This window comes from Mustelus asterias, unplaced genomic scaffold (assembly GCF_964213995.1).
Source record: "Mustelus asterias unplaced genomic scaffold, sMusAst1.hap1.1 HAP1_SCAFFOLD_1912, whole genome shotgun sequence".
Taxonomy (NCBI): domain Eukaryota; kingdom Metazoa; phylum Chordata; class Chondrichthyes; order Carcharhiniformes; family Triakidae; genus Mustelus; species Mustelus asterias.
In genome coordinates this window covers 45,001-70,170 of record NW_027591857.1, presented here as the reverse complement: position 1 = coordinate 70,170, position 25,170 = coordinate 45,001, and the positions used below count along the sequence as shown (strand labels likewise).

Sequence of the window (25,170 nt, the reverse complement as noted above, 5' to 3'; positions counted from 1 at the left end):
CCACAGTCGGCTTATGAAGAAAGTAAGGATGTGTGGGATAGAGGGAAGTTTGGCCGATTGGATAGGTAACTGGCTATCTAACAGAAGACAGAGGGTGGTGGTGGATGGAAAATTTTCGGACTGGAAACCAGTTACCAGCGGAGTGCCACAGGGATCAGTGCTTGGTCCTCTGCTATTTGTAATTTTTATAAATGACTTGGAGGAGGGGGCTGAAGGGTGGATCAGTAAATTTGCTGATGACACCAAGATTGGTGGAGTAGTGGATGAGGTGGAGGGCTGTTGTAGGCTGCAAAGAGATATAGATAGGATGCAGAGCTGGGCTGAAAAATGGCAAATGGAGTTTAACCCTGACAAATGCGAGGTGATTCATTTTGGTAGAACAAATTTAAATGTGGATTACAGGGTCAAAGGTAGGGTTCTGAAGAATGTGGAGGAACAGAGAGATCTTGGGGTTCATATCCATAGATCTCTGAAGCTTGCCACTCAAGTGGATAGAGCCGTGAAGAAGGCCTATAGTGTGTTGGCGTTCATTAACAGGGGGTTGGAGTTTAAGAGCCGTGGGGTTATGCTGCAACTGTACAGGACCTTGGTGAGACCACATTTGGAATATTGTGTGCAGTTCTGGTCACCTCACTACAAGAAGGATGGGGAGACACTGGAAAGAGTGCAGAGGAGATTTACCAGGATGCTGCCTGGTTTGGAGGGTAGGTCTTATGAGGAAAGGTTGAGGGAACTTGGGCTTTTCTCTTTGGAGCGGAGGAGGTTGAGAGGAGACATGATAGAGGTTTATAAGATGATGAGGGGGATAGATAGAGTGAACGTTCAAAGACTATTTCCTCGGGTGAACGGAGCGGTAACTAGGGGGCATAACTATAGGGTTCATGGTGGGAGATATAGGAAGGATGTCCGAGGTAGGTTTATTACTCAGAGAGTGGTTGTGGTGTGGAATGGACTGCCTGCAGTGATAGTGGAGTGAGAAACTTTAGGAACATTTAAGAAGCTATTGGATAGGCACATGGAGCACTTCGGGATGATAGGGAGGAAATAACTTGATCTGGGTTTCAGACAAAGCTCGGCACAACATCGTGGGCCGAAGGGCCTGTTCTGTGCTGTACTGTTCTATGTTCTATGTACACCATACGCCTTATTAACCACCTCCTCTACCTGCGAGGCTGATTTAAGAGTCCTATGGACCCGGACCCCAAGGTCCTTCTGATCCTCTACACTGCTAAGAGTCTTACCCTTGATATTATACTCCTTCATCCATTTGACCTGCCAAAATGGACCACTACACATTTATCCGAGTTGAAGTCCATCTGCCACTTCTCCGCCCAGTCTTGCATCCTATCTATGTCACACTGCAGCTTCTGACATCCCTCCAACCTATCCACAACACCACCAACCTTCGTGTCGTCGGCAAACTTACCAACCCATCCCTCCACTTCCTCATCCAGGTCATTGATGAAAATGACAAACAGCAAGGGTCCCAGAACAGATCCCTGGGGCACTCCACTGGTGACCGACCTCCATTCAGAAAAAGACCCAGCTACAACCACTCTCTGCCTTCTGCAGGCAAGCCAGTTCTGGATCCACAAGGCAACAGCCCCTTGGATCCCATGCCCTCTCACTTTCTCGAGAAGTCTTGCATGGGGGACCTTATCGAATGCCTTGCTGAAGTCCATGTAAACCACATCTACCGCTTTTCCTTCGTCAATGTGTTTAGTCACATTTTCAAAGAACTCCACCAGGCTCGTAAGGCACAATTTGCCTTTGACAAAGCTGTGCTGACTACTTTTGAGCGTACTAAACTTCTCTAAATGTTCATAAATCCTGTCCCTCAGGATCTTCTCCATCAACTTACCAACCACTGAGGTTAGACTCACCGGTCGGTAATTTCCTGGGCTATCCCTATTCCCTTTCTTGAATATAGGAACCACATCCGCAATCCTCCAATCCTCCGGAACCTCTCCCGTCTCCATCGACGACGCAAAGATCATCGCCAGAGGCTCTGCAATCTCTTCCCTCGCCTCCCACAGTAACCTGGGGTACATCCCATCTGGTCCCGGCGACTTATCTATCTTGATGCTATTCAAAATTTCCAACACATCCTCTTTCTTAATGTCGACAAACTCAATCTTTTCAGTCCGCCGCAATCCTGTAGTACAACCACCCAGGTCTTTTTCCACCGTGAATACCGAGGTAAAGTATTCATTAAGCACCTCTGCTATTTCTTCCGGTTCCGTACAGACTTTCTCACCTTCACATTTCATAGGTCCTATTCCTTCACATCTCATCCTTTTACTCTTCACATATTTATAGAACGCCTTAGGGTTCTCCTTAATCTTACCTGCCAAGGCCTTCTCGTGACCCCTTCTGGCTCTCCTAATTTCCTTCTTAAGTCCCTTCCTACAAACCGCATACTCATCTAGATCCCCATCATCGCCTAGCTCTCTGAACCTACTGTACGCTTTCCTTTTGACTAGGTTCAGCACAGCTTTCGTGCACCACGGTTCACCTACCAAAACCTCCCTGTCTCATCGGAACGTTATCATGCAGAACTCCAGACAAGCATTCCTTGAAAATTTGCCACCTTCCTTCAGTACTTTTCGAGAATACCTCCTTCCAATTTACGCCTCTAATCTCCTGCCTGATGGCTTCATATTTCCCCTTACTCCAGATAAACACTTTCCTAGCTTGCCTGATCCTATCTCTTTCCAATGCTAGCGTAAAGGAGATAGAGTTATGATCACTATCCCCAAGATGCTCCCCCACTGAGAGATCCGACACCTGTCCAGGCTCATTAGCCAGTCCAGATCGAGTACAGCCTCTCCTCTTGTAGGCCTATCCACATGCTGTGTCAGGAAACCCTCCTGAACACACCTAACAAACTCCTCCCCATCCAAACCCCATACCCTAGGGATATTCCAATCGATGTTTGGGAAATTAAAGTCTCCCATCACGACAACCCTGTTATTACTACATCTCTCCAGGATCTGTTTCCCTATCTGCTCCTCAACAGCCCTGTTACTATTGGGCGGCCTATAGAAAACTCCCAGCAAAGTTATCGACCCCTTCCCGCTCCGAACTTCCACCCACAGAGACTCCGTAGACAACCCCTCCACAGCTTCCACCTTCTCTACAGCTGTGACTCTATCCCTGATCAGCAGTGCCACTCGCCCCCCTCTTCTGCCTCCCTCTCTGTCCTTTCTGAAACATCTGAAACCCGGCACCTGAAGTACCCAGTCCTGTCCCTGTCCCCAAGTCTCTGTAATGGCCACCACATCACACTTCCAAGCACCGATCCACACTCTAAGCTCATCCACTTTATTTACTACACTCCTGGCATTAAAATAGACACATCTCAAACTTTTGGTCTGAGCTCTCCCCTTCTCCATCACCCGTCTATTCTCCCTCTTACACTGTCTACAATCCCTCTCTATTTGTGGGCCACCCTCCTCGCTCCCAGTCACCTCATCTCGATTCCCTCCCCGCAACCTTTCGAGGTTAAAGTCTCTCCAGCAGCCTTAGCCAACCTTCCTGCCACCGCGAACCCCTCGATTAGATTCCAGTCTGTAACTCACTCCTGGGTATCTGTTATTCTATATATAAACCACCCCAAACCCCTCGATTAGATTCCAGTCTGTAACTCACTCCCAGGTATCTGTTATTCTATATATAAACCACCCCGAACCCCTCAATTAGATTCCAGTCTGTAACTCACTCCCGGGTATCTGTTATTCTATATATAAACCACCCCGAACCCCTCGATTAGATTCCAGTCTGTAACTCACTCCCGGGTATCTGTTATTCTATATATAAACCACCCCGAACCCCTCGACTAGATTCCAGTCTGTAACTCACTCCCGGGTATCTGTTATTCTATATATAAACCACCCCGAACCCCTCAATTAGATTCCAGTCTGTAACTCACTCCCGGGTATCTGTTATTCTATATATAAACCACCCCGAACCCCTCGATTAGATTCCAGTCTGTAACTCACTCCCGGGTATCTGTTATTCTATATATAAACCACCCCGAACCCCTCGATTAGATTCCAGTCTGTAACTCACTCCCAGTATCTGTTAGTCTATATATAAATCACCCCAAACCCCTCGATTAGATTCCAGTCTGTAACTCACTCCCGGGTATCTGTTATTCTATATATAAACCACCCCGAACCCCTCGATTAGACTCCAGTCTGTAACTCACTCCTGGGTATCTGTTATTCTATATATAAACCACCCCGAACCCCTCGATTAGATTCCAGTCTGTAACTCACTCCCAGTATCTGTTAGTCTATATATAAATCACCCCAAACCCCTCGATTAGATTCCAGTCTGTAACTCACTCCCAGGTATCTGTTATTCTATATATAAACCACCCCAAACCCCTCGATTAGATTCCAGTCTGTAACTCACTCCCGGGTATCTGTTATTCTATATATAAACCACCCCAAACACCTCGATTAGATTCCAGTCTGTAACTCACTCCCGGGTATCTGTTATTCTATATATAAACCACCCCAAACACCTCGATTAGATTCCAGTCTGTAACTCACTCCCGGGTATCTGTTATTCTATATATAAACCACCCCGAACACCTCGATTAGATTCCAGTCTGTAACTCACTCCCGGGTATCTGTTATTCTATATATAAACTACCCCGAACCCCTCGATTAGATTCCAGTCTGTAACTCACTCCCGGGTATCTGTTATTCTATATATAAACCCCCCCGAACCCCTCGATTAGATTCCAGTCTGTAACTCACTCCCGGGTATCTGTTATTCTATATATAAACCACCCCGAACCCCTCGATTAGATTCCAGTCTGTTACTCACTCCCGGGTATCTGTTATTCTATATATAAACCACACCGAACCCCTCGATTAGATTCCAGTCTGTAACTCACTCCCGGGTATCTGTTATTGTATATATAAACCACCCCAAACCCCTCGATTAGATTCCAGTCTGTAACTCACTCCCGGGTATCTGTTATTCTATATATAAACCACCCTGAACCCCTCGATTAGATTCCAGTCTGTAACTCACTCCCGGGTATCTGTTATTCTATATATAAACCACCCCGAACCCCTCGATTAGATTCCAGTCTGTAACTCACTCCCGGGTATCTGTTATTCTCTATATAAACCACCCCGAACCCCTTGATTACATTCCAGTCTGTAACTCACTCCCGGGTATCTGTTATTCTATATATTCTATATATGAGGATCACCCTCATTGCTCCACTGGAGCAAGCTGAGAGGAAGTGATTTCTGGCAGGAGTGCTGTTGAGAGATTTATTTATTTATTTAGTTAGTTAGAGTTGCAATAATAGCAGAGTTGTTGTGATGGGAGACTTTAATTTCCCAAATATAGATTGGAATATCCCTAGGGTAAGGGGATTGGATGGGGAGGAGTTCATTAGGTGTGTTCAGGAGGGTTTCCTGACACAGCATGTGGACAAGCCTACAAGAGGAGAGGCTGTACTTGATCTGATACTGACCAATGAGCCTGGACAGGTGTCGGATCTCTCAGTGGGAGAGCATCTTGGGGATAGCGATCATAACTCTATCTCCTTTATGCTTGCATTGGAAAAAGAGAGGATCAGGCAAGCTAGGAAAGCGTTTATATGGAATAAGGGGAAATATGAAGACATAAGGCAGCAAATTAGAGGAGTAAATTGGAAGGAGGTATTCTCGGGGATATCTACTGAAGAGAGGTGGCAGTTTTTCAAGGAATGTCTGTCTAGGGTTCTACAGGACAACGTTCCGAGCAGACAGGGAGGAGTTGGTAGGTTAAAGGAACCGTGGTGCACGAAAGCTGTGCGGGACCTAGTCAAGAAGAAAAGGAAAGCGTACAAAAGGTTCAGAGAGCTTGGCGAAGATAGGGATCTAGATGAGTATACGGCTTGTAGGAAGGAACTAAAGAAGGAAATTAGGAGAGCCGGAAGGGGTCACTAGAAGGCCTTGGCAGGTAGGACTAAGGAAAACCCTAAGGCGTTCTATAAATATGTGAAGAGTAAAAGGATGAGACGTGAAGGAATAGGGCCTATAAAAGGTGAAGGCGGGAAAATCTGTACGGGACCAGTAGAAATGGCAGAGGTGCTTAATGAGTATTTTGCCTCGGTTTTCACAGAGGAGAAGGACCTGGGTGGATGTACTGCGGGCTTGCGGTGGACTGAAAAGGTTGGGTATGTGGACTTTAACAAAGAGGTTGTGCTGGAATCTTTGAATGGCATCAAGATAGATAAGTCGCCGGGTCCGGATGGGATGTACCCCAGGTTACTGTGGGAGGCGAGGGAAGAGATTGCAGAGCCTCTGGCGATGATCTTTGTGTCGTCAGTGGAGACGGGGGAGGTGCCGGAGGATTGGAGGATTGCGGATGTGGTTCCTATTTTCAAGAAGGGGAATAGGGATAGCCCAGGAAATTACCGACCGGTGAGTCTAACCTCAGTGGTTGATAAACTGATGGAGAAGATCCTGAGGGACAAGATTTATGAGCATTTAGAGAGGTTTAGTATGCTCAAGGATATTCAGCATGGCTTTGTCAAAGGCAAATCGTGCCTTACGAGCCTGGTGGAGTTCTTCGAAAATGTGGCTAAACACATTGACGAAGGGAAAGCGGTAGATGTGGTTTATATAGATTTTAGCAAGGCGTTCGATAAGGGCCCCATGCAAGGCTTCTAGAAAAAGTGAGAGGGCATGAGAACCAAGGGGCTGCTGCCCTGTGGATCCAGAACTGGCTTGTCCAAAGGAGAGAGAGAGTGGGTATAGATGGGTCTTTTTCTAAATGGAGGTCGGTCACCAGTGGAGTGCCCCAGGGATCTGTTCTGGGACCCTTGCTGTTTGTCATTTTCATCAATGACCTGGATGAGGAAGTGGAGGGATGGGTTGGTAAGTTTGCCGATGACACGAAGGTTGGTGGGGCTGTGGATAGTCTGGAGGGATGTCAGAAGCTGCAGTGTGACATAGATAGGATGCAAGACTGGGCGGAGAAGTGACAGATGGACTTCAACTCGGATAACTGTGTACTGGTCCATTTTGGCAGGTCAAATGGGATGAAGGAGTATAATATCAAGGGTAAGACTCTTAGCAGTGTAGAGGATCAGAAGGACCTTGGGGTCCGGGTCCATAGGACTCTTAAATCAGCCTCGCAGGTAGAGGAGGTGGTTAAGAAGGCATATGGTGTGCTGGCCTTTATCAATCGAGGGATTGAGTTTAGGAGTCTGGGGATAATGATGCAGCTATATAAGACCCTCGTCAGACCCCACTTGGAGTACTGTGCTCAGTTCTGGTCGCCTCATCACAGGAAGGATGTGGAAAAGATTGAAAGGGTGCAGAGGACATTTACAAGGATGTTGCCTGGATTGAGTGGCATGCCTTATGAGGATAGGCTGAGGGAGCTCGGTCTTTTCTCCTTGGAGAGACGTAGGGTGAGAGGAGACCTAATAGAGGTCTATAAGATGTTGAGAGGCATAGATCGGGGGACTCTCAGAGGCTTTTTCCCAGGGTGGAAGTGGCTGCTACGAGAGGACACAGGTTTAAGGTGCTGGGGGGTAGGTACAGGGGAGATGTTAGGGGGAAGTTTTTCACACAGAGGGTGGTGGGCGAATGGAATCGGCTGCCGTCAGTGGTGGTGGAGGCAAACTCAATAGGGTCTTTTAAGAGACTCCTGGATGAGTACATGGAGCTTAATAGGATGGAGGGTTATAGGTAGGCCTAAAAGGTAGGGATATGTTCGGCACAACTTGTGGGGCTGAAGGACCTGTTTTGTGCTGTAGTTTTTCTATGTTTCTATGTTTCTAAACCATCCCGAAACCCTCGATTAGATTCCAGTCTGTAACTCACTCCCGGGTATCTGTTATTCTATATATAAACCACCCTGAACCCCTCGATTAGATTCCAGTCTGTAACTCACTCCCGGGTATCTGTTATTCTATATATAAACCACCCGAACCCCTTGATTAGATTCCAGTCTGTAACTCACTCCCGGGTATCTGTTATTCTATATATAAACCACCCTGAACCCCTCGATTAGATTCCAGTCTGTAACTCACTCCCGGGTATCTGTTATTCTATATATAAACCACCCTGAACCCCTCGATTAGATTCCAGTCTGTAACTCACTCCCGGGTATCTGTTATTCTATATATAAACCACCCCAAACCCCGCGATTAGATTCCAGTCTGTAACTCACTCCTGGGTATCTGTTATTCTATATATAAACCACCCTGAACCCCTCGATTAGATTATAGTCTGTAACTCACTCCCGGGTATCTGTTATTCTATATATAAACCACCCCAAACCCCGCGATTAGATTCCAGTCTGTAACTCACTCCCGGGTATCTGCTGCCTTGTGTAGAGTTGAGAGATTTACCCTTTAATTTCTGTTTGATGATGTTGGTGATCTCTCTCTTGATTTCGATTGTCAATTTATCCAGGGTCGGCTGTGCTAGAAAAAATGTAGAGGTGGTCAAAAAAACCCAGACATTTCGTAGATTGGACACAGAGAGTTAGAGGTAGGGAGTTCCACAGTTTGGGGACTGAGGGAGGGAGGGAGTGTCACAGTTTGGGGATGGAGTGAGGGAGGGAGTGTCACAGTTTGGGGACTGAGGGAGGGAGTGTCACAGTTTGGGGACTGAGGGAGGGAGGGAGTGTCACAGTTTGGGGACTGAGGGAGGGAGGGAGGGAGTGTCACAGTTTGGGGACAGAGGGAGGGAGTGTCACAGTTTGGGGACTGAGGGAGGGAGGGAGTGTCACAGTTTGGAGACAGAGGGAGGGAGGGAGTGTCACAGTTTGGGGACTGAGGGAGGGAGGGAGGGAGTGTCACAGTTTGGGGACGGAGGGAGGGAGGGAGTGTCACAGTTTGGAGACAGAGGGAGGGAGGGAGGGAGTGTCACAGTTTGGGGATTGAGGGAGGGAGGGAGTGTCACAGTTTGGGGATTGAGGGAGGGAGTGTCACAGTTTGGAGACTGAGGGAGGGAGGGAGGGAGTGTCACAGTTTGGGGACTGAGGGAGGGAGGGAGTGTCACAGTTTGGAGACGGAGGGAGGGAGGGAGTGCCACAATTTGGGGACTGAGGGAGGGAGGGAGGGAGGGAGTGTCACAGTTTGGAGACTGAGGGAGGGAGTGTCACAGTTTGGGGATTGAGGGAGGGAGTGTCACAGTTTGGGGACTGAGGGAGGGAGGGAGGGAGTGTCACAGTTTGGGGACTGAGGGAGGGAGTGTCACAGTTTGGGGACTGAGGGAGGGAGGGAGGGAGTGTCACAGTTTGGGGACTGAGGGAGGGAGGGATCGAGTGTCACAGTTTGGGGACTGAGGGAGGGAGGGAGTGTCACAGTTTGGGGACTGAGCGAGGGATTGTCACAGTTTGAGGACTGAGGGAGGGAGGGAGGGAGTGTCACAGTTTGGGGACTGAGGGAGGGAGGGAGGGAGTGTCACAGTTTGGGGACTGAGGGAGGGAGGGAGTGATTGTCACAGTTTGGGGACTGAGGGAGGGAGGGAGGGAGGGAGTGTCACAGTTGGGGGACTGAGGGAGGGAGGGAGGGAGTGTCACAGTTTGGGGACTGAGGGAGGGAGGGAGGGAGGGAGTGTCACAGTTGGGGGACTGAGGGAGGGAGGGAGGGAGTGTCACAGTTGGGGGACTGAGGGAGGGAGGGAGGGAGTGTCACAGTTGGGGGACTGAGGGAGGGAGTTCCGGGCCTGATCTCTGTTGCGGGGAGGGGTTTGTACCCATGAGACTGTATCTGTTGATGTGGGCTATCAGATGCTTGATGTTGCGTTCTGCCTCTTGTCGATCGACCTCCTTGCTGTGATCGGGGATGTAATCGAGCATCAGATCCTCCAGCAGCTCCCTCAGGGAGGTTGAGCACAGCAAGCATCCTCCGGCCTGGCTGAGCAACAGTAGGCAGCTTAGGCCCCAGAGTGGCCTGGGCCTCGGTGTCATCTCCTGATCACTGGTCTTGGAGGATAGGCTGAGGGCAGGCTGGGGTGGCAAGGGGAGGGGTTGGTGGAAACCCTCACCGTGAAGTCACAGAGGCCTCTGAGCTACTGATGGGAGGGAGGGGCAGGGCCTCCACACGCCCCCCCACTCAGTGAGCTCACAATGGGGCAGACTTCCAAATTCTATGCTTCGGTGAGGGGCCTAGGCCTCAGCTGCTAGGCCTGCCTGCGCCTGGGCCTCAGCTGCTAGGCCTGCCTGCGCCTGGGCCTCAGCTGCTAGGCCTGCCTGCGCCTGGGCCTCAGCTGCTAGGCCTGCCTGCGCCTGGGCCTCAGCTGCTAGGCCTGCCTGCGCCTGGGCCTCAGCTGCTAGGCCTGCCTGTGCCTAGGCCTCAGCTGCTAGGCCTGCCTGCGCCTGGGCCTCAGCTGCTAGGCCTGCCTGCGCCTGGGCCTCAGCTGCTAGGCCTGCCTGCGCCTGGGCCTCAGCTGCTAGGCCTGCCTGCGCCTAGGCCTCAGCTTCTAGGCCTGCCTGCGCCTAGGCCTCAGCTGCTAGGCCTACTGGTGCCTAGGCCTCAGCTGCTAGGCCTGCCAGTGTCTAGGCCTCATCTGCTAGGCCTGCTGGTGCCTAGACCTCAGCTGCTCAGTCTGCAGGTGCCTGGACCTCAGCTGCTAAGCCAGTCGGTGCAGTGCCTTCTCTCCTGAGGCCTAGGACCGCATCCAGAGAGCGAAGAGCCAAAATCAAAAAATCATCAATGACAGAGTCAGGACATTCATTTGATTATTTTACATTGCAGTTGGAGCCACGAGGCGCAGGAACCAGACAGAGTATTGGAATATATGGGATGTTGGACAACGTGCGTCTGCCTCATGTCATGTACTGTTTAAATACAACACTTAATGGAGTCCCAATGAGTACAAATACAGATACAAGATCACAGGTATATTGTATACACACAAATATAGAGAGACTTACAACAACTAGCGACTGACAGAGACTCCCATTTCATTCAAAATTCAACGTCATCGTATAGAAAGAGCTTTACTCAGTATCTAACCCCGTGCTGTACCTGTCCTGGGAGTGTTTGATGGGGACAGTGTAGAGGGAGCTTTACTCTGTATCTAACCCCGTGCTGTACCTGTCCTGGGAGTGTTTGATGGGGGTCAGTGTAGAGGGAGCTTTACTCTGTATCTAACCCCGTGCTGTACCTGTCCTGGGAGTGTTTGATGGGGACAGTGTAGAGGGAGCTTTACTCTGTATCTAACCCCGTGCTGTCCCTGTCCTGGGAGTGTTTGATGGGGGCAGTGTATAGGGAGCTTTACACTGTATCTAAACCCGTGCTGTACCTGTCCTGGGAGTGATTGATGGGGACAGTGTAGAGGGGGCTTTACTCTGTATCGAACCCCGTCCTGTACCTGTCCTGGGAGTGTTTGATGGGGACAGTGTAGAGAGAGCTTTACTCTGTATCTAACCCCGTGCTGTACCTGTCCTGGGAGTGTTTGATGGGGACAGTGTAGAGGGAGCTTTACTCTGTATCTAACCCCGTGCTGTACCTGTCCTGGGAGTGTTTGATGGGGACAGTGTAGAGGGAGCTTTACTCTGTATCTAACCCCGTGCTGTCCCTGTCCTGGGAGTGTTTGATGGGGACAGTGTAGAGGGAGCTTTACTCTGTATCTAACCCCGTGCTGTACCTGTCCTGGGAGTGTTTGATGGGGACAGTGTAGAGGGAGCTTTACTCTGTATCTAACCCCGTGCTGTACCTGTCCTGGGAGTGTTTGATGGGGACAGTGTAGAGGGAGCTTTACTCTGTATCTAACCCCGTGCTGTCCCTGTCCTAGGAGTGATTGATAGGGACAGTGTAGAGGGAGCTTTACTCTGTATCTAACCCCGTGCTGTACCTGTCCTGGGAGTGTTTGATGGGGACAGTGTAGAGGGAGCTTTACTCTGTATCTAACCCCGTGCTGTCCCTGTCCTGGGAGTGTTTGATGGGGACAGTGTAGAGGGAGCTTTACTCTGTATCTAAACCCGTGCTGTCCCTGTCCTGGGAGTGTTTGATGGGGACACTGTAGAGGGAGCTTAACTCTGTATCTAACCCCGTGCTGTACCTGTCCTGGGAGTGTTTGATGGGGACAGTGTAGAGGGAGCTTTACTCTGTATCTAACCCCGTGCTGTACCTGTCCTGGGAGTGATTGATGGGGACAGTGTAGAGGGAGCTTTACTCTGTATCTAACCCCGTGCTGTCCCTGTCCTGGGAGTGATTGATGGGGACACTGTAGAGGGAGCTTAACTCTGTATCTAACCCCGTGCTGTACCTGTCCTGGGAGTGTTTGATGGGGGACAGTGTAGAGGGAGCTTTACTCTGTATCTAACCCCGTGCTGTACCTGTCCTGGGAGTGATTGATGGGGACAGTGTAGAGGGAGCTTAACTCTGTATCTAACCCCGTGCTGTACCTGTCCTGGGAGTGTTTGATGGGGACAGTGTAGAGGGAGCTTCACTCTGTATCTAACCCCGTGCTGTACCTGTCCTGGGAGTGTTTGATGGGGGTCAGTGTAGAGGGAGCTTTACTCTGTATCTAACCCCGTGCTGTGCCTGTCCTGGGAGTGTTTGTTGGGGACAGTGTAGAGGGAGCTTTACTCTGTATCTAACCCCGTGCTGTCCCTGTCCTGGGAGTGTTCAATGGGGACAGTGTAGAGGGAGCTTTACACTGTATCTAACCCCGTGCTGTACCTGTCCTGGGAGTGTTTGATGGGGACAGTGTAGAGGGAGCTTTACTCTGTATCTAACACCGTGCTGTACCTGTCCTGGGAGTGTTTGATGGGGACAGTGTAGAGGCAGCTTTACTCTGTACCTAACCCTGTGCTGTACCTCTCCTGGGGATGTTTGATGGGGGTCAGTGTAGAGGGAGCTTTACTCTGTATCTAACCCCGTGCTGTGCCTGTCCTGGGAGTGTTTGATGGGGACAGTGTAGAGGGAGCTTTACTCTGTATCTAACCCCGTGCTGTACCTGTCCTGGGAGTGTTTGATGGGGGACAGTGTAGAGGGAGGTTTACTCTGTATCTAACCGCGTGCTGTCCCTGTCCTGGGAGTGTTTGATGGGGGACAGTGTAGAGGGAGACATACTCTGTATCTAACCCCGTGCTGTCCCTGTCCTGGGAGTGTTTGATGGGGGTCAGTGTAGAGGGAGCATTACTCTGTATCTAACCCCGTGCTGTACCTGTCCTGGGAGTGATTGATGGGGACAGTGTAGAGGGAGCTTTACTCTGTATCTAACCCCGTGCTGTACCTGTCCTGGGAGTGTTTGATGGGGGACAGTGTAGAGGGAGTTTTACTCTGTATCTAACCCCGTGCTGTACCTGTCCTCGGAGTGATTGATGGGGACAGTGCAGAGGGAGCTTTACTCTGTATCTAACCCCGTGCTCTTCCTGTCCTGGGAGTGTTTGATGGGGACAGTGTAGAGGGAGATTTACTCTGTACCTAACACCGTGCTGTACCTGTCCTGGGAGTGTTTGATGGGGACAGTGTAGAGGGAGCTTTACTCTGTATCTAACACCGTGCTCTTCCTGTCCTGGGAGTGTTTGATGGGGACAGTGTAGAGGGAGATTTACTCTGTATCTAACACCGTGCTGTACCTGTCCTGGGAGTGTTTGATGGGGACAGTGTAGAGGGAGATTTACTCTGTATCTAACACCGTGCTCTTCCTGTCCTGGGAGTGTTTGATGGGGACAGTGTAGAGGGAGATTTACTCTGTATCTAACACCGTGCTGTACCTGTCCTGGGAGTGTTTGATGGGGACAGTATCGAGGGAGCTTTACTCTGTATCTAACCCCGTGCTGTACCTGTCCTGGGAGTGTTTGATGGGGACAGTGTAGAGGCAGCTTTACTCTGTATCTAACCCTGTGCTGTACCTGTCCTGGGAGTGTTTGATGGGGTCAGTGTAGAGGGAGCTTTACTCTGTATCTAACCCCGGGCTGTGCCTGTCCTGGCAGTGTTTGATGGGGACAGTGTAGAGGGAGCTTTACTCTGTATCTAACCCCGTGCTCTTCCTGTCCTGGGAGTGTTTGATGGGGGACAGTGTAGAGGGAGCTTTACTCTGTATCTAACCCCATGCTGTACCTGTCCTGGGAGTGATTGATGGGGACAGTGTAGAGGGAGCTTTACTCTGTATCTAACCCCGTGCTGTACCTGTCCTGGGAGTGATTGATGGGGACATTGTCGAGGGAGCTTCACTCTGTATCTAACCCCGTGCTGTACCTGTCCTGGGAGTGTTTGATCGGGGACAGTGTAGAGGGAGCTTTACTCTGTATCTAACCCTGTGCTGTAACTTGTCCTGGGAGTGTTTGTTGGGGACAGTGTAGAGGGAGCTTTACTCTGTATCTAACCCCGTGCTGTACCTATCCTGGGAGTGATTGATTGCGACAGTGTAGAGGGAGCTTTACTCTGTATCTAACCCCGTGCTGTACCTGTCCTGGGAGTGATTGATGGGGACAGTGTAGAGGGAGCTTTACTCTGTATCTAACCCCGTGCTGTACCTGTCCTGGGAGTGTTTGATGGGGGACAGTGTAGAGGGAGCTTTACTCTGTATTAAACCCCGTGCTGTGCCTGTCCTGGGAGTGTTTGATGGGGGACAGTGTCGAGGGAGCTTAACTCTGTATCTAACCCCGTGCTGTACCTGTCCTGGGAGTGTTTGATGGGGACAGTGTAGAGGGAGCTTTACTCTGTATCTAACCCCGTGCTGTACCTGTCCTGGGAGTGATTGATGGGGGACAGTGTAGAGGGAGCTTTACTCTGTATCTAACCCCGTGCTGTACCTATCCTGGGAGTGATTGATTGCGACAGTGTAGAGGGAGCTTTACTCTGTATCTAACCCCGTGCTGTCCCTGTCCTAGGAGTGATTGATAGGGACAGTGTAGAGGGAGCTTTACTCTGTATCTAACCCCGTGCTGTACCTGTCCTGGGAGTGTTTGATGGGGACAGTGTAGAGGGAGCTTTACTCTGTATCTAACCCCGTGCTGTCCCTGTCCTGGGAGTGTTTGATGGGGACAGTGTAGAGGGAGCTTTACTCTGTATCTAAACCCGTGCTGTCCCTGTCCTGGGAGTGTTTGATGGGGACACTGTAGAGGGAGCTTAACTCTGTATCTAACCCCGTGCTGTACCTGTCCTGGGAGTGTTTGATGGGGACAGTGTAGAGGGAGCTTTACTCTGTATCTAACCCCGTGCTGTACCTGTCCTGGGAGTGATTGATGGGGACAGTGTAGAGGGAGCTTTACTCTGTATCTAACACCGTGCTGTACCTGTCCTGGGAGTGTTTGATGGGGACAGTGTAGAGGCAGCTTTACTCTGTACCTAACCCCGTGCTGTACCTGTCCTGGGAGTGATTGATGGGGACAGTGTAGAGGGAGCTTTACTCTGTATCTAACCCCGTGCTGTACCTGTCCTGGGAGTGTTTGATGGGGGACAGTGTAGAGGGAGTTTTACTCTGTATCTAACCCCGTGCTGTACCTGTCCTCGGAGTGATTGATGGGGACAGTGTAGAGGGAGCTTTACTCTGTATCTAACCCCGTGCTCTTCCTGTCCTGGGAGTGTTTGATGGGGACAGTGTAGAGGGAGATTTACTCTGTACCTAACACCGTGCTGTACCTGTCCTGGGAGTGTTTGATGGGGACAGTGTAGAGGGAGCTTTACTCTGTATCTAACACCGTGCTCTTCCTGTCCTGGGAGTGTTTGATGGGGACAGTGTAGAGGGAGATTTACTCTGTATCTAACACCGTGCTGTACCTGTCCTGGGAGTGTTTGATGGGGACAGTGTAGAGGGAGATTTACTCTGTATCTAACACCGTGCTCTTCCTGTCCTGGGAGTGTTTGATGGGGACAGTGTAGAGGGAGATTTACTCTGTATCTAACACCGTGCTGTACCTGTCCTGGGAGTGTTTGATGGGGACAGTATCGAGGGAGCTTTACTCTGTATCTAACCCCGTGCTGTACCTGTCCTGGGAGTGTTTGATGGGGACAGTGTAGAGGCAGCTTTACTCTGTATCTAACCCTGTGCTGTACCTGTCCTGGGAGTGTTTGATGGGGTCAGTGTAGAGGGAGCTTTACTCTGTATCTAACCCCGGGCTGTGCCTGTCCTGGCAGTGTTTGATGGGGACAGTGTAGAGGGAGCTTTACTCTGTATCTAACCCCGTGCTCTTCCTGTCCTGGGAGTGTTTGATGGGGGACAGTGTAGAGGGAGCTTTACTCTGTATCTAACCCCATGCTGTACCTGTCCTGGGAGTGATTGATGGGGACAGTGTAGAGGGAGCTTTACTCTGTATCTAACCCCGTGCTGTACCTGTCCTGGGAGTGATTGATGGGGACATTGTCGAGGGAGCTTCACTCTGTATCTAACCCCGTGCTGTACCTGTCCTGGGAGTGTTTGATCGGGGACAGTGTAGAGGGAGCTTTACTCTGTATCTAACCCTGTGCTGTAACTTGTCCTGGGAGTGTTTGTTGGGGACAGTGTAGAGGGAGCTTTACTCTGTATCTAACCCCGTGCTGTACCTATCCTGGGAGTGATTGATTGCGACAGTGTAGAGGGAGCTTTACTCTGTATCTAACCCCGTGCTGTACCTGTCCTGGGAGTGATTGATGGGGACAGTGTAGAGGGAGCTTTACTCTGTATCTAACCCCGTGCTGTACCTGTCCTGGGAGTGTTTGATGGGGGACAGTGTAGAGGGAGCTTTACTCTGTATTAAACCCCGTGCTGTGCCTGTCCTGGGAGTGTTTGATGGGGGACAGTGTCGAGGGAGCTTAACTCTGTATCTAACCCCGTGCTGTACCTGTCCTGGGAGTGTTTGATGGGGACAGTGTAGAGGGAGCTTTACTCTGTATCTAACCCCGTGCTGTACCTGTCCTGGGAGTGATTGATGGGGGACAGTGTAGAGGGAGCTTTACTCTGTATCTAACCCCGTGCTGTACCTATCCTGGGAGTGATTGATTGCGACAGTGTAGAGGGAGCTTTACTCTGTATCTAACCCCGTGCTGTACCTGTCCTGGGAGTGATTGATGGGGACAGTGTAGAGGGAGCTTTACTCTGTATCTAACCCCGTGCTGTACCTGTCCTGGGAGTGTTTGATGGGGGACAGTGTAGGGGGAGCTTTACTCTTTATTAAACCCCGTGCTGTGCCTGTCCTGGGAGTGTTTGATGGGGGACAGTGTCGAGGGAGCTGAACTCTGTATCTAACCCCGTGCTGTACCTGTCCTGGGAGTGTTTGATGGGGACAGTGTAGAGGGAGCTTTACTCTGTATCTAACCCCGTGCTGTACCTGTCCTGGGAGTCTTTGATGGGGACAGTGTAGAGGGGGCTTTACTCTGTATCTAACCCCGTGCTGTACCTGTCCTGGGAGTGTTTGATGGGGGACAGTGTAGAGGGAGCTATACTCTGTATCTAATCCCGTGCTGTACCTGTCCTGGGAGTGTTTGATGGGGACAGTGTAGAGGGAGCTTTACTCTGTATCTAACCCCGTGCTGTACCTGTCCTGGGAGTGATTGATGGGGACAGTGTAGAGGGAGCTTTACTCTGTATCTAAACCCGTGCTGTCCCTGTCCTGGGAGTGTTTGATGGGGACAGTGTAGAGGGAGATTTACTCTGTATCTAACACCGTGCTGTACCTGTCCTGGGAGTGTTTGATGGGGACAGTGTAGAGGGAGCTTTACTCTGTATCTAACACCGTGCTCTTCCTGTCCTGGGAGTGTTTGATGGGGACAGTGTAGAGGGAGATTTACTCTGTATCTAACACCGTGCTGTACCTGTCCTGGGAGTGTTTGATGGGGACAGTGTAGAGGGAGATTTACTCTGTATCTAACACCGTGCTCTTCCTGTCCTGGGAGTGTTTGATGGGGACAGTATCGAGGGAGCTTTACTCGGTATCTAACCCCGTGCTGTGCCTGTCCTGGGAGTGTTTGATGGGGACAGTATCGAGGGAGCTTTACTCTGTATCTAACCCCGTGCTGTACCTGTCCTGGGAGTGTTTGATGGGGACAGTGTAGAGGCAGCTTTACTCTGTATCTAACCCTGTGCTGTACCTGTCCTGGGAGTGTTTGATGGGGTCAGTGTAGAGGGAGCTTTACTCTGTATCTAACCCCGGGCTGTGCCTGTCCTGGGAGTGTTTGATGGGGACAGTGTAGAGGGAGCTTTACTCTGTATCTAACCCCGTGCTCTTCCTGTCCTGGGAGTGTTTGATGGGGGACAGTGTAGAGGGAGCTTTACTCTGTATCTAACCCCATGCTGTACCTGTCCTGGGAGTGATTGATGGGGACAGTGTAGAGGGAGCTTTACTCTGTATCTAACCCCGTGCTGTACCTGTCCTGGGAGTGATTGATGGGGACATTGTCGAGGGAGCTTCACTCTGTATCTAACCCCGTGCTGTACCTGTCCTGGGAGTGTTTGATCGGGGACAGTGTAGAGGGAGCTTTACTCTATATCTAACCCTGTGCTGTAACTTGTCCTGGGAGTGTTTGTTGGGGACAGTGTAGAGGGAGCTTTACTCTGTATCTAACCCCGTGCTGTACCTATCCTGGGAGTGATTGATTGCGACAGTGTAGAGGGAGCTTTACTCTGTATCTAACCCCGTGCTGTACCTGTCCTGGGAGTGTTTGATCGGGGACAGTGTAGAGGGAGCTTTACTCTGTATCTAACCCCGTGCTGTACCTATCCTGGGAGTGATTGATTGCGACAGTGTAGAGGGAGCTTTACTCTGTATCTAACCCCGTGCTGTACCTGTCCTGGGAGTGATTGATGGGGACAGTGTAGAGGGAGCTTTACTCTGTATCTAACCCCATGCTGTACCTGTCCTGGGAGTGATTGATGGGGACAGTGGAGAGGGATCTTTACTCTGCATCTAGCCCCGTGCTGTACCTGTCCTGGGAGTGTTTGATGGGGACAGTGTAGAGGGAGCTTTACTCTGTATCTAACCCCGTGCTGTACCTGTCCTGGGAGTGATTGATGGGGACAGTGGAGAGGGATCTTTACTCTGCATCTAGCCCCGTGCTGTACCTGTCCTGGGAGTGTTTGATGGGGACAGTGTAGAGGGAGCTTTATTCTGTATCTAACCCCGTGCTGTACCTGTCCTGGGAGTGTTTGATGGGGACAGTGGAGAGGGAGCTTTACTCTGTATCTAACCCCGTGCTGTCCCTGTCCTGGGAGTGTTTGATGGGGACAGTGTAGAGGGAGCTTTATTCTGTATCTAACCCCGTGCTGTACCTGTCCTGGGAGTGTTTGATGGGGACAGTGTAGAGGGAGCTTTACTCTGTATCTAACCCCGTGCTGTACCTGTCCTGGGAGTGTTTGATGGGGACAGTGTAGAGGGAGCTTTACTCTGTATCTAACCCCATGCTGTACCTGTCCCGGGAGTGTTTGATGGTGGTGGGGAGGACGGGGAAGGGGGATGGCGGGCCTCGGGGGGGGGGGGGGGGGGGGGGGGGGGGCAGCGGAGGTGGGGGGGTGGGGGTTGGTGGGGGAGTATCTCAGTCCCCGTGTAAGACATTGAAACAAACACCTCGCACCTCACGCACCAACCAACACAGCAATGTAAAGACAGTCCTCCTTCCAGCAGGGTGATGATTCTGCAGTCCAATAGACGAGTGGTCGGAAGCGCCATTCCCACTGTCTCCTGAATCCACACCCCCCCAAACAATCGAGGACAGGCCGCCATCAAGTCCGATATCAGGAGATGGAGTGGCGGATTGACAGGGTTAGATCCGTGGATCTGTCATTGATGCTGTTGTATGAGTCCTCCTCCAGTCGATCAGTCCTCCCCCACCTCCTCTTCTATATTCTCTCACTGTCCATCAATGTCTGCCTGACGGGAGTCTCTCCCACTCCCCGGTATTCTCTCCCTGAAGGAATGAGACAAAGGGTTATACAATGTCTGTCAGAGCGAGGCTCATTCCCCCTGAAAACCGCCAGAATGGAGACCCCCTCGCAAGCACCCCCATAATGTACACCCTGCACGCACTCACACTCTCTCACACATACACGCACACTCCCTGTCTCAACACACTCTCTCACACACACTCTCTCACACAAACTCCCTGTCTCAACATACTCTCACACACACTCTCACACACACACTCTCTCACACACACACACTCTCACACACACACACTCTCACACACACACACTCTCTCACACACACACTCTCTCACACACACTCTCACACACACTCTCTCACACACACACTCTCTCTCATGCTCTCTCTCACGTTCTCTCTCATTCTCTTTCTCTCACGCTCTCTCTCTCACGCTCGTTCTCTCTCACGCTTGCTCTCTCTCTCACGCTTGCTCTCTCTCACGCTCCCTCTCTCTCACGCTTGCTCTCTCTCTCACGCTCCCTCTCTCTCACGCTTGCTCTCTCTCTCAAGCTCCCTTTCTCTCTCTCACGCTCTCTCTCTCACGCTCTGTCTCTCACGCTCTCTCTCTCATGCTCTCTCTCTCTCATGCTCTCTCTCATGCTCCCTCTCTCTCAAGCTCTCTCTCTCTCACGCTCTCTCTCTCTCACGCTCTCTCTCTCTCACGCTCTCTCTCTCTCTCTCACGCTCTCTCTCTCTCACGCTCTCTCTCTCTCACGCTCTCTCTCACGCTCTCTCTCTCTCACGCTCTCTCTCTCTCACGCTCTCTCTCTCTCACGCTCCCTCTCTCTCTCACGCTCCCTCTCTCTCTCACGCTCTCTCTCTCTCACGCTCTCTCTCTCTCACGCTCTCTCTCTCTCACGCTCTCTCTCTCTCACGCTCTCTCTCTCTCACGCTCTCTCTCTCACGCTCGTTCTCTCTCACGCTTGCTCTCTCTCACGCTCCCTCTCTCTCTCACGCTCCCTCTCTCTCTCACGCTCCCTCTCTCTCTCACGCTCCCTTTCTCTCTCTCACGCTCTCTCTCCCTCACGCTCTGTCTCTCTCACGCTCTGTCTCTCTCACGCTCTGTCTCTCTCACGCTCTCTCTCTCTCACGCTGTCTCTCTCATGCTCTCTCTCATGCTCCCTCTCTCTCACGCTCTTTCTCTCTCACGCTCTCTCTCTCTCACGCTCCCTCTCTCTCTCACGCTCCCTCTCTCTCTCACGCTCCCTCTCTCTCTCACGCTCCCTCTCTCTCTCACGCTCCCTCTCTCTCTCACGCTCCCTCTCTCTCTCACGCTCCCTCTCTCTCTCACGCTCCCTCTCTCTCTCACGCTCCCTCTCTCTCTCACGCTCCCTCCCTCTCTCACGCTCCCTCTCTCTCTCACGCTCCCTCTCTCTCTCACGCTCCCTCTCTCTCTCGCGCTCCCTCTCTCTCTCGCGCTCCCTCTCTCTCTCATGCTCTCTCTCTCTCATGCTCTCTCTCTCTCCTGCTCTCTCTCTCCTGCTCTTTCTCTCTCACGCTCTCTCGCACGCTCTCTCTCTCACACTCACTCTCTCATGCTCCCTCTCTCTCTCACGCTCTCTCTCTCATGCTCTCTCTCTCTCACGTTCTCTCTCTCTCTGTCACGCTCTCTCTCTGTCATGCTCTCTCTCTCTCTGCCACACTCTCTCTCTGTCACGCTCTCTCTCTCTGTCACACTCTCTCTCTCTGTCACACTTTCTCTCTCGGTCACGCTTGCTCTCTCTCTCTCTGTCACACTCTCTCTCTCTGTCACACTCTCTCTCTCTGTCACACTCTCTCTCTCTGTCACACTTTCTCTCTCGGTCACGCTCTCTCTCTGTCACGCTCCCTCTCTCTCTCTCACGCTCTCTCTCTCTGTCACGCTCTCTCTCTGTCACGCTCCCTCTCTCTCTCTCACGCTCTCTCTGTCACTCTCTCTCTCTGTCACGCTCCCTCTCTCTCTCTCACGCTCTCTCTCTCTGTCACGCTCTCTCTCTCTCTGTCACGCTGGCTCTCTGTCTCTCTCTGTCACGCTCCCTCTCTCTCTCTCACGCTCTCTCTCTCTGTCACTCTCTCTCTCTGTCACGCTCCCTCTCTCTCTCTCACGCTCTCTCTCTCTGTCACGCTCTCTCTCTCTCTGTCACGCTGGCTCTCTGTCTCTCTCTGTCACGCTCCCTCTCTCTCTCTCACGCTCTCTCTCTCTCTGTCACGCTCTCTCTCTCTCTCTGTCACGCTCTCTCTCTCTCTGTCACGCTCTCTCTCTCTCTCTCACGCTCTCTCTCTCTCACGCTCTCTCTCTCTCTCTCTCACGCTCTCTCTCTCTCTCTCACGCTCTCTCTCTCTCTCTCACGCTCTCTCTCACGCTCTCTCTCTCTCTCACGCTCACTCTCTCTCACTCTCACGCTCGCTCTCTCTCTGTCACGCTCTCTCGTTCTCTGTCACGCTCTCTCTCTCTCTGTCACACTCTCTCTCTCTCTGTCACACTCTCTCTCTCTGTCACACTTTCTCTCTCGGTCACACTTTCTCTCTCGGTCACACTCTCTCTCTCTGTCACACTCTCTCTCTCTGTCACACTCTCTCTCTCTGTCACACTCTCTCTCTCTCTGTCACACTCTCTCTCTCTCTGTCACACTCTCTCTCTCTGTCACACTTTCTCTCTCTGTCACGCTCTCTCTCTGTCACGCTCTCTCTCTCTGTCACACTTTCTCTCTCGGTCACGCTTGCTCTCTCTCTCTCTGTCACGCTCTCTCTCTGTCACGCTCTCTCTCTCTGTCACACTCTCTCTCTCTGTCACACTTTCTCTCTCGGTCACGCTTGCTCTCTCTCTCTCTGTCACGCTCTCTCTCTGTCACGCTCTCTCTCTCTGTCACGCTCTCTCTCTGTCACGCTCTCTCTCTCTGTCACGCTGGCTCTCTGTCTCTCTCTGTCACGCTCCCTCTCTCTCTCTCACGCTCTCTCTCTCTCTGTCACGCTCTCTCTCTCTCTCTCTCACGCTCTCTCTCTCTCTCTCTCACGCTCTCTCTCTCTCTCACGCTCTCTCTCTCACGCTCTCTCTCTCTCTCTCACGCTCGCTCTCTCTCTCTCTCTCACGCTCGCTCTCTCTCTGTCACGCTCTCTCTGTCACGCTCTCTCTGTCACACGCACTCACTCTCTCTCACACGCACTCACTCTCTCTCACACGCACTCACTCTCTCTCACACGCACTCACTCTCTCTCACACGCACTCACTCTCTCTCACACGCACTCACTCTCTCTCACACGCACTCACTCTCTCTCACACGCACTCACTCTCTCTCACACGCACTCACTCTCTCTCACACGCACTCACTCTCTCTCACACGCACTCACTCTCTCTCACACGCACTCACTCTCTCTCACACGCACTCACTCTCTCTCACACGCACTCACTCTCTCTCACACGCACTCACTCTCTCTCACACGCACTCACTCTCTCTCACACGCACTCACTCTCTCTCACACGCACTCACTCTCTCTCACACGCACTCACTCTCTCTCACACGCACTCACTCTCTCTCACACGCACTCACTCTCTCTCACACGCACTCACTCTCTCTCACACGCACTCACTCTCTCTCACACGCACTCACTCTCTCTCACACGCACTCACTCTCTCTCACACGCACTCACTCTCTCTCACACGCACTCACTCTCTCTCACACGCACTCACTCTCTCTCTCACGCACTCACTCTCTCTCACGCACTCACTCTCTCTCACGCACTCACTCTCTCTCACGCACTCACTCTCTCTCACGCACTCACTCTCTCTCACGCACTCACTCTCTCTCACGCACTCACTCTCTCTCACGCACTCACTCTCTCTCACGCACTCACTCTCTCTCACGCACTCACTCTCCCTCACGCACTCACTCTCTCTCACGCACTCACTCACTCTCACGCACACACTCTCTCTCACGCACACACTCTCACGCACTCACTCTCTCTCACGCACTCACTCTCTCTCACGCACTCACTCTCTCTCACGCACTCTCTCTCTCTCACGCACTCTCTCTCTCACGCACTCACTCTCTCTCACGCACTCACTCTCTCTCACGCACTCACTCTCTCTCACGCACTCACTCTCTCACGCACTCACTCTCTCTCACACACTCACTCTCTCTCACACACTCACTCTCTCTCACACACTCATAAGAACATAAGAAATAGGAGCAGGAGTAGGCCATCTAGCCCCTCGAGCCTGCCCCGCCATTCAATAAGATCATGGTTGATCTGACGTGGATCAGTACCACTTACCCGCCTGCTCCCCATAACCCTTAATTCCCTTACCGATCAGGAATCCATCTATCTGTGATTTAAACATATTCAACGAGGTAGCCTCCACCACTTCAGTGGGCAGAGAATTCCAGAGATTCACCACCCTCTGAGAGAAGAAGTTCCTCCTCAACTCTGTCCTAAACCGACCCCCCTTTATTTTGAGGCTGTGCCCTCTAGTTCTAGTTTCCTTTCTAAGTGGAAAGAATCTCTCCACCTCTACCCTATCCAGCCCCTTCATTATCTTATATGTCTCTATAAGATCCCCCCTCAGCCTTCTAAATTCCAATGAATACAAACCCAATCTGCTCAGTCTCTCCTCATAATCAACACCCCTCACCTCTGGTATCAACCTGGTGAACCTTCTCTGCACTCCCTCCAAGGCCAATATATCCTTCCGCAAATAAGGGGACCAATACTGCATACAGTATTCCAGCTGCGGCCTCACCAATGCCCTGTACAGATGCAGCAAGACATCTCTGCTTTTATATTCTATCCCCCTTGCGATATAGGCCAACATCCCATTTGCCTTCTTGATCACCTGTTGTACCTGCAGACTGGGTTTTTGCGTCTCATGCACAAGGACCCCCAGGTCCCTCTGCACAGCAGCATGTTGTAATTTCTTTCCATTTAGATAATAATCCAATTTGCTATTATTTCTTCCAAAGTGAATAACCTCGCATTTGTTAACGTTATACTCCATCTGCCAGATCCTCGCCCACTCACTCAGCCTATCCAAATCTCTCTGCAGACCTTCTACGCCCTCCACACGATTCACTTTTCCACTTATCTTTATGTTGTCTGCAAACTTTGTTACCCTACACTCAGTCCCCTCCTCCAGATCGTCTATATAAATGGTAAATAGTTGAGGCCCCAGTATCGATCCCTGCGGCCCGCCACTAGTTACCATCTGCCAACAGAAAAGCACCCATTTATTCCGACTCTCTGCTTCCTGTCGGATAGCCAATCCCCAATCCACGCTAACACCCGACCCCCAACTCCGTGTGACCCAATCTTCTTCAGCAACCTTTCGTGAGGCACCTTATCAAACGCCTTTTGGAAATCCAAAAACACCGC

At 51.3% G+C, this 25,170-nt stretch overlaps 1 pseudogene; it reads right to left on the bottom strand.

Moving 5' to 3' along the window:
- Positions 1-10,143: 10,143 nt before the first annotated feature.
- The window catches only part of LOC144488993 (urotensin-2 receptor-like), a 57,872-nt pseudogene continuing 42,845 nt past the window's right edge, over positions 10,144-25,170 (bottom strand).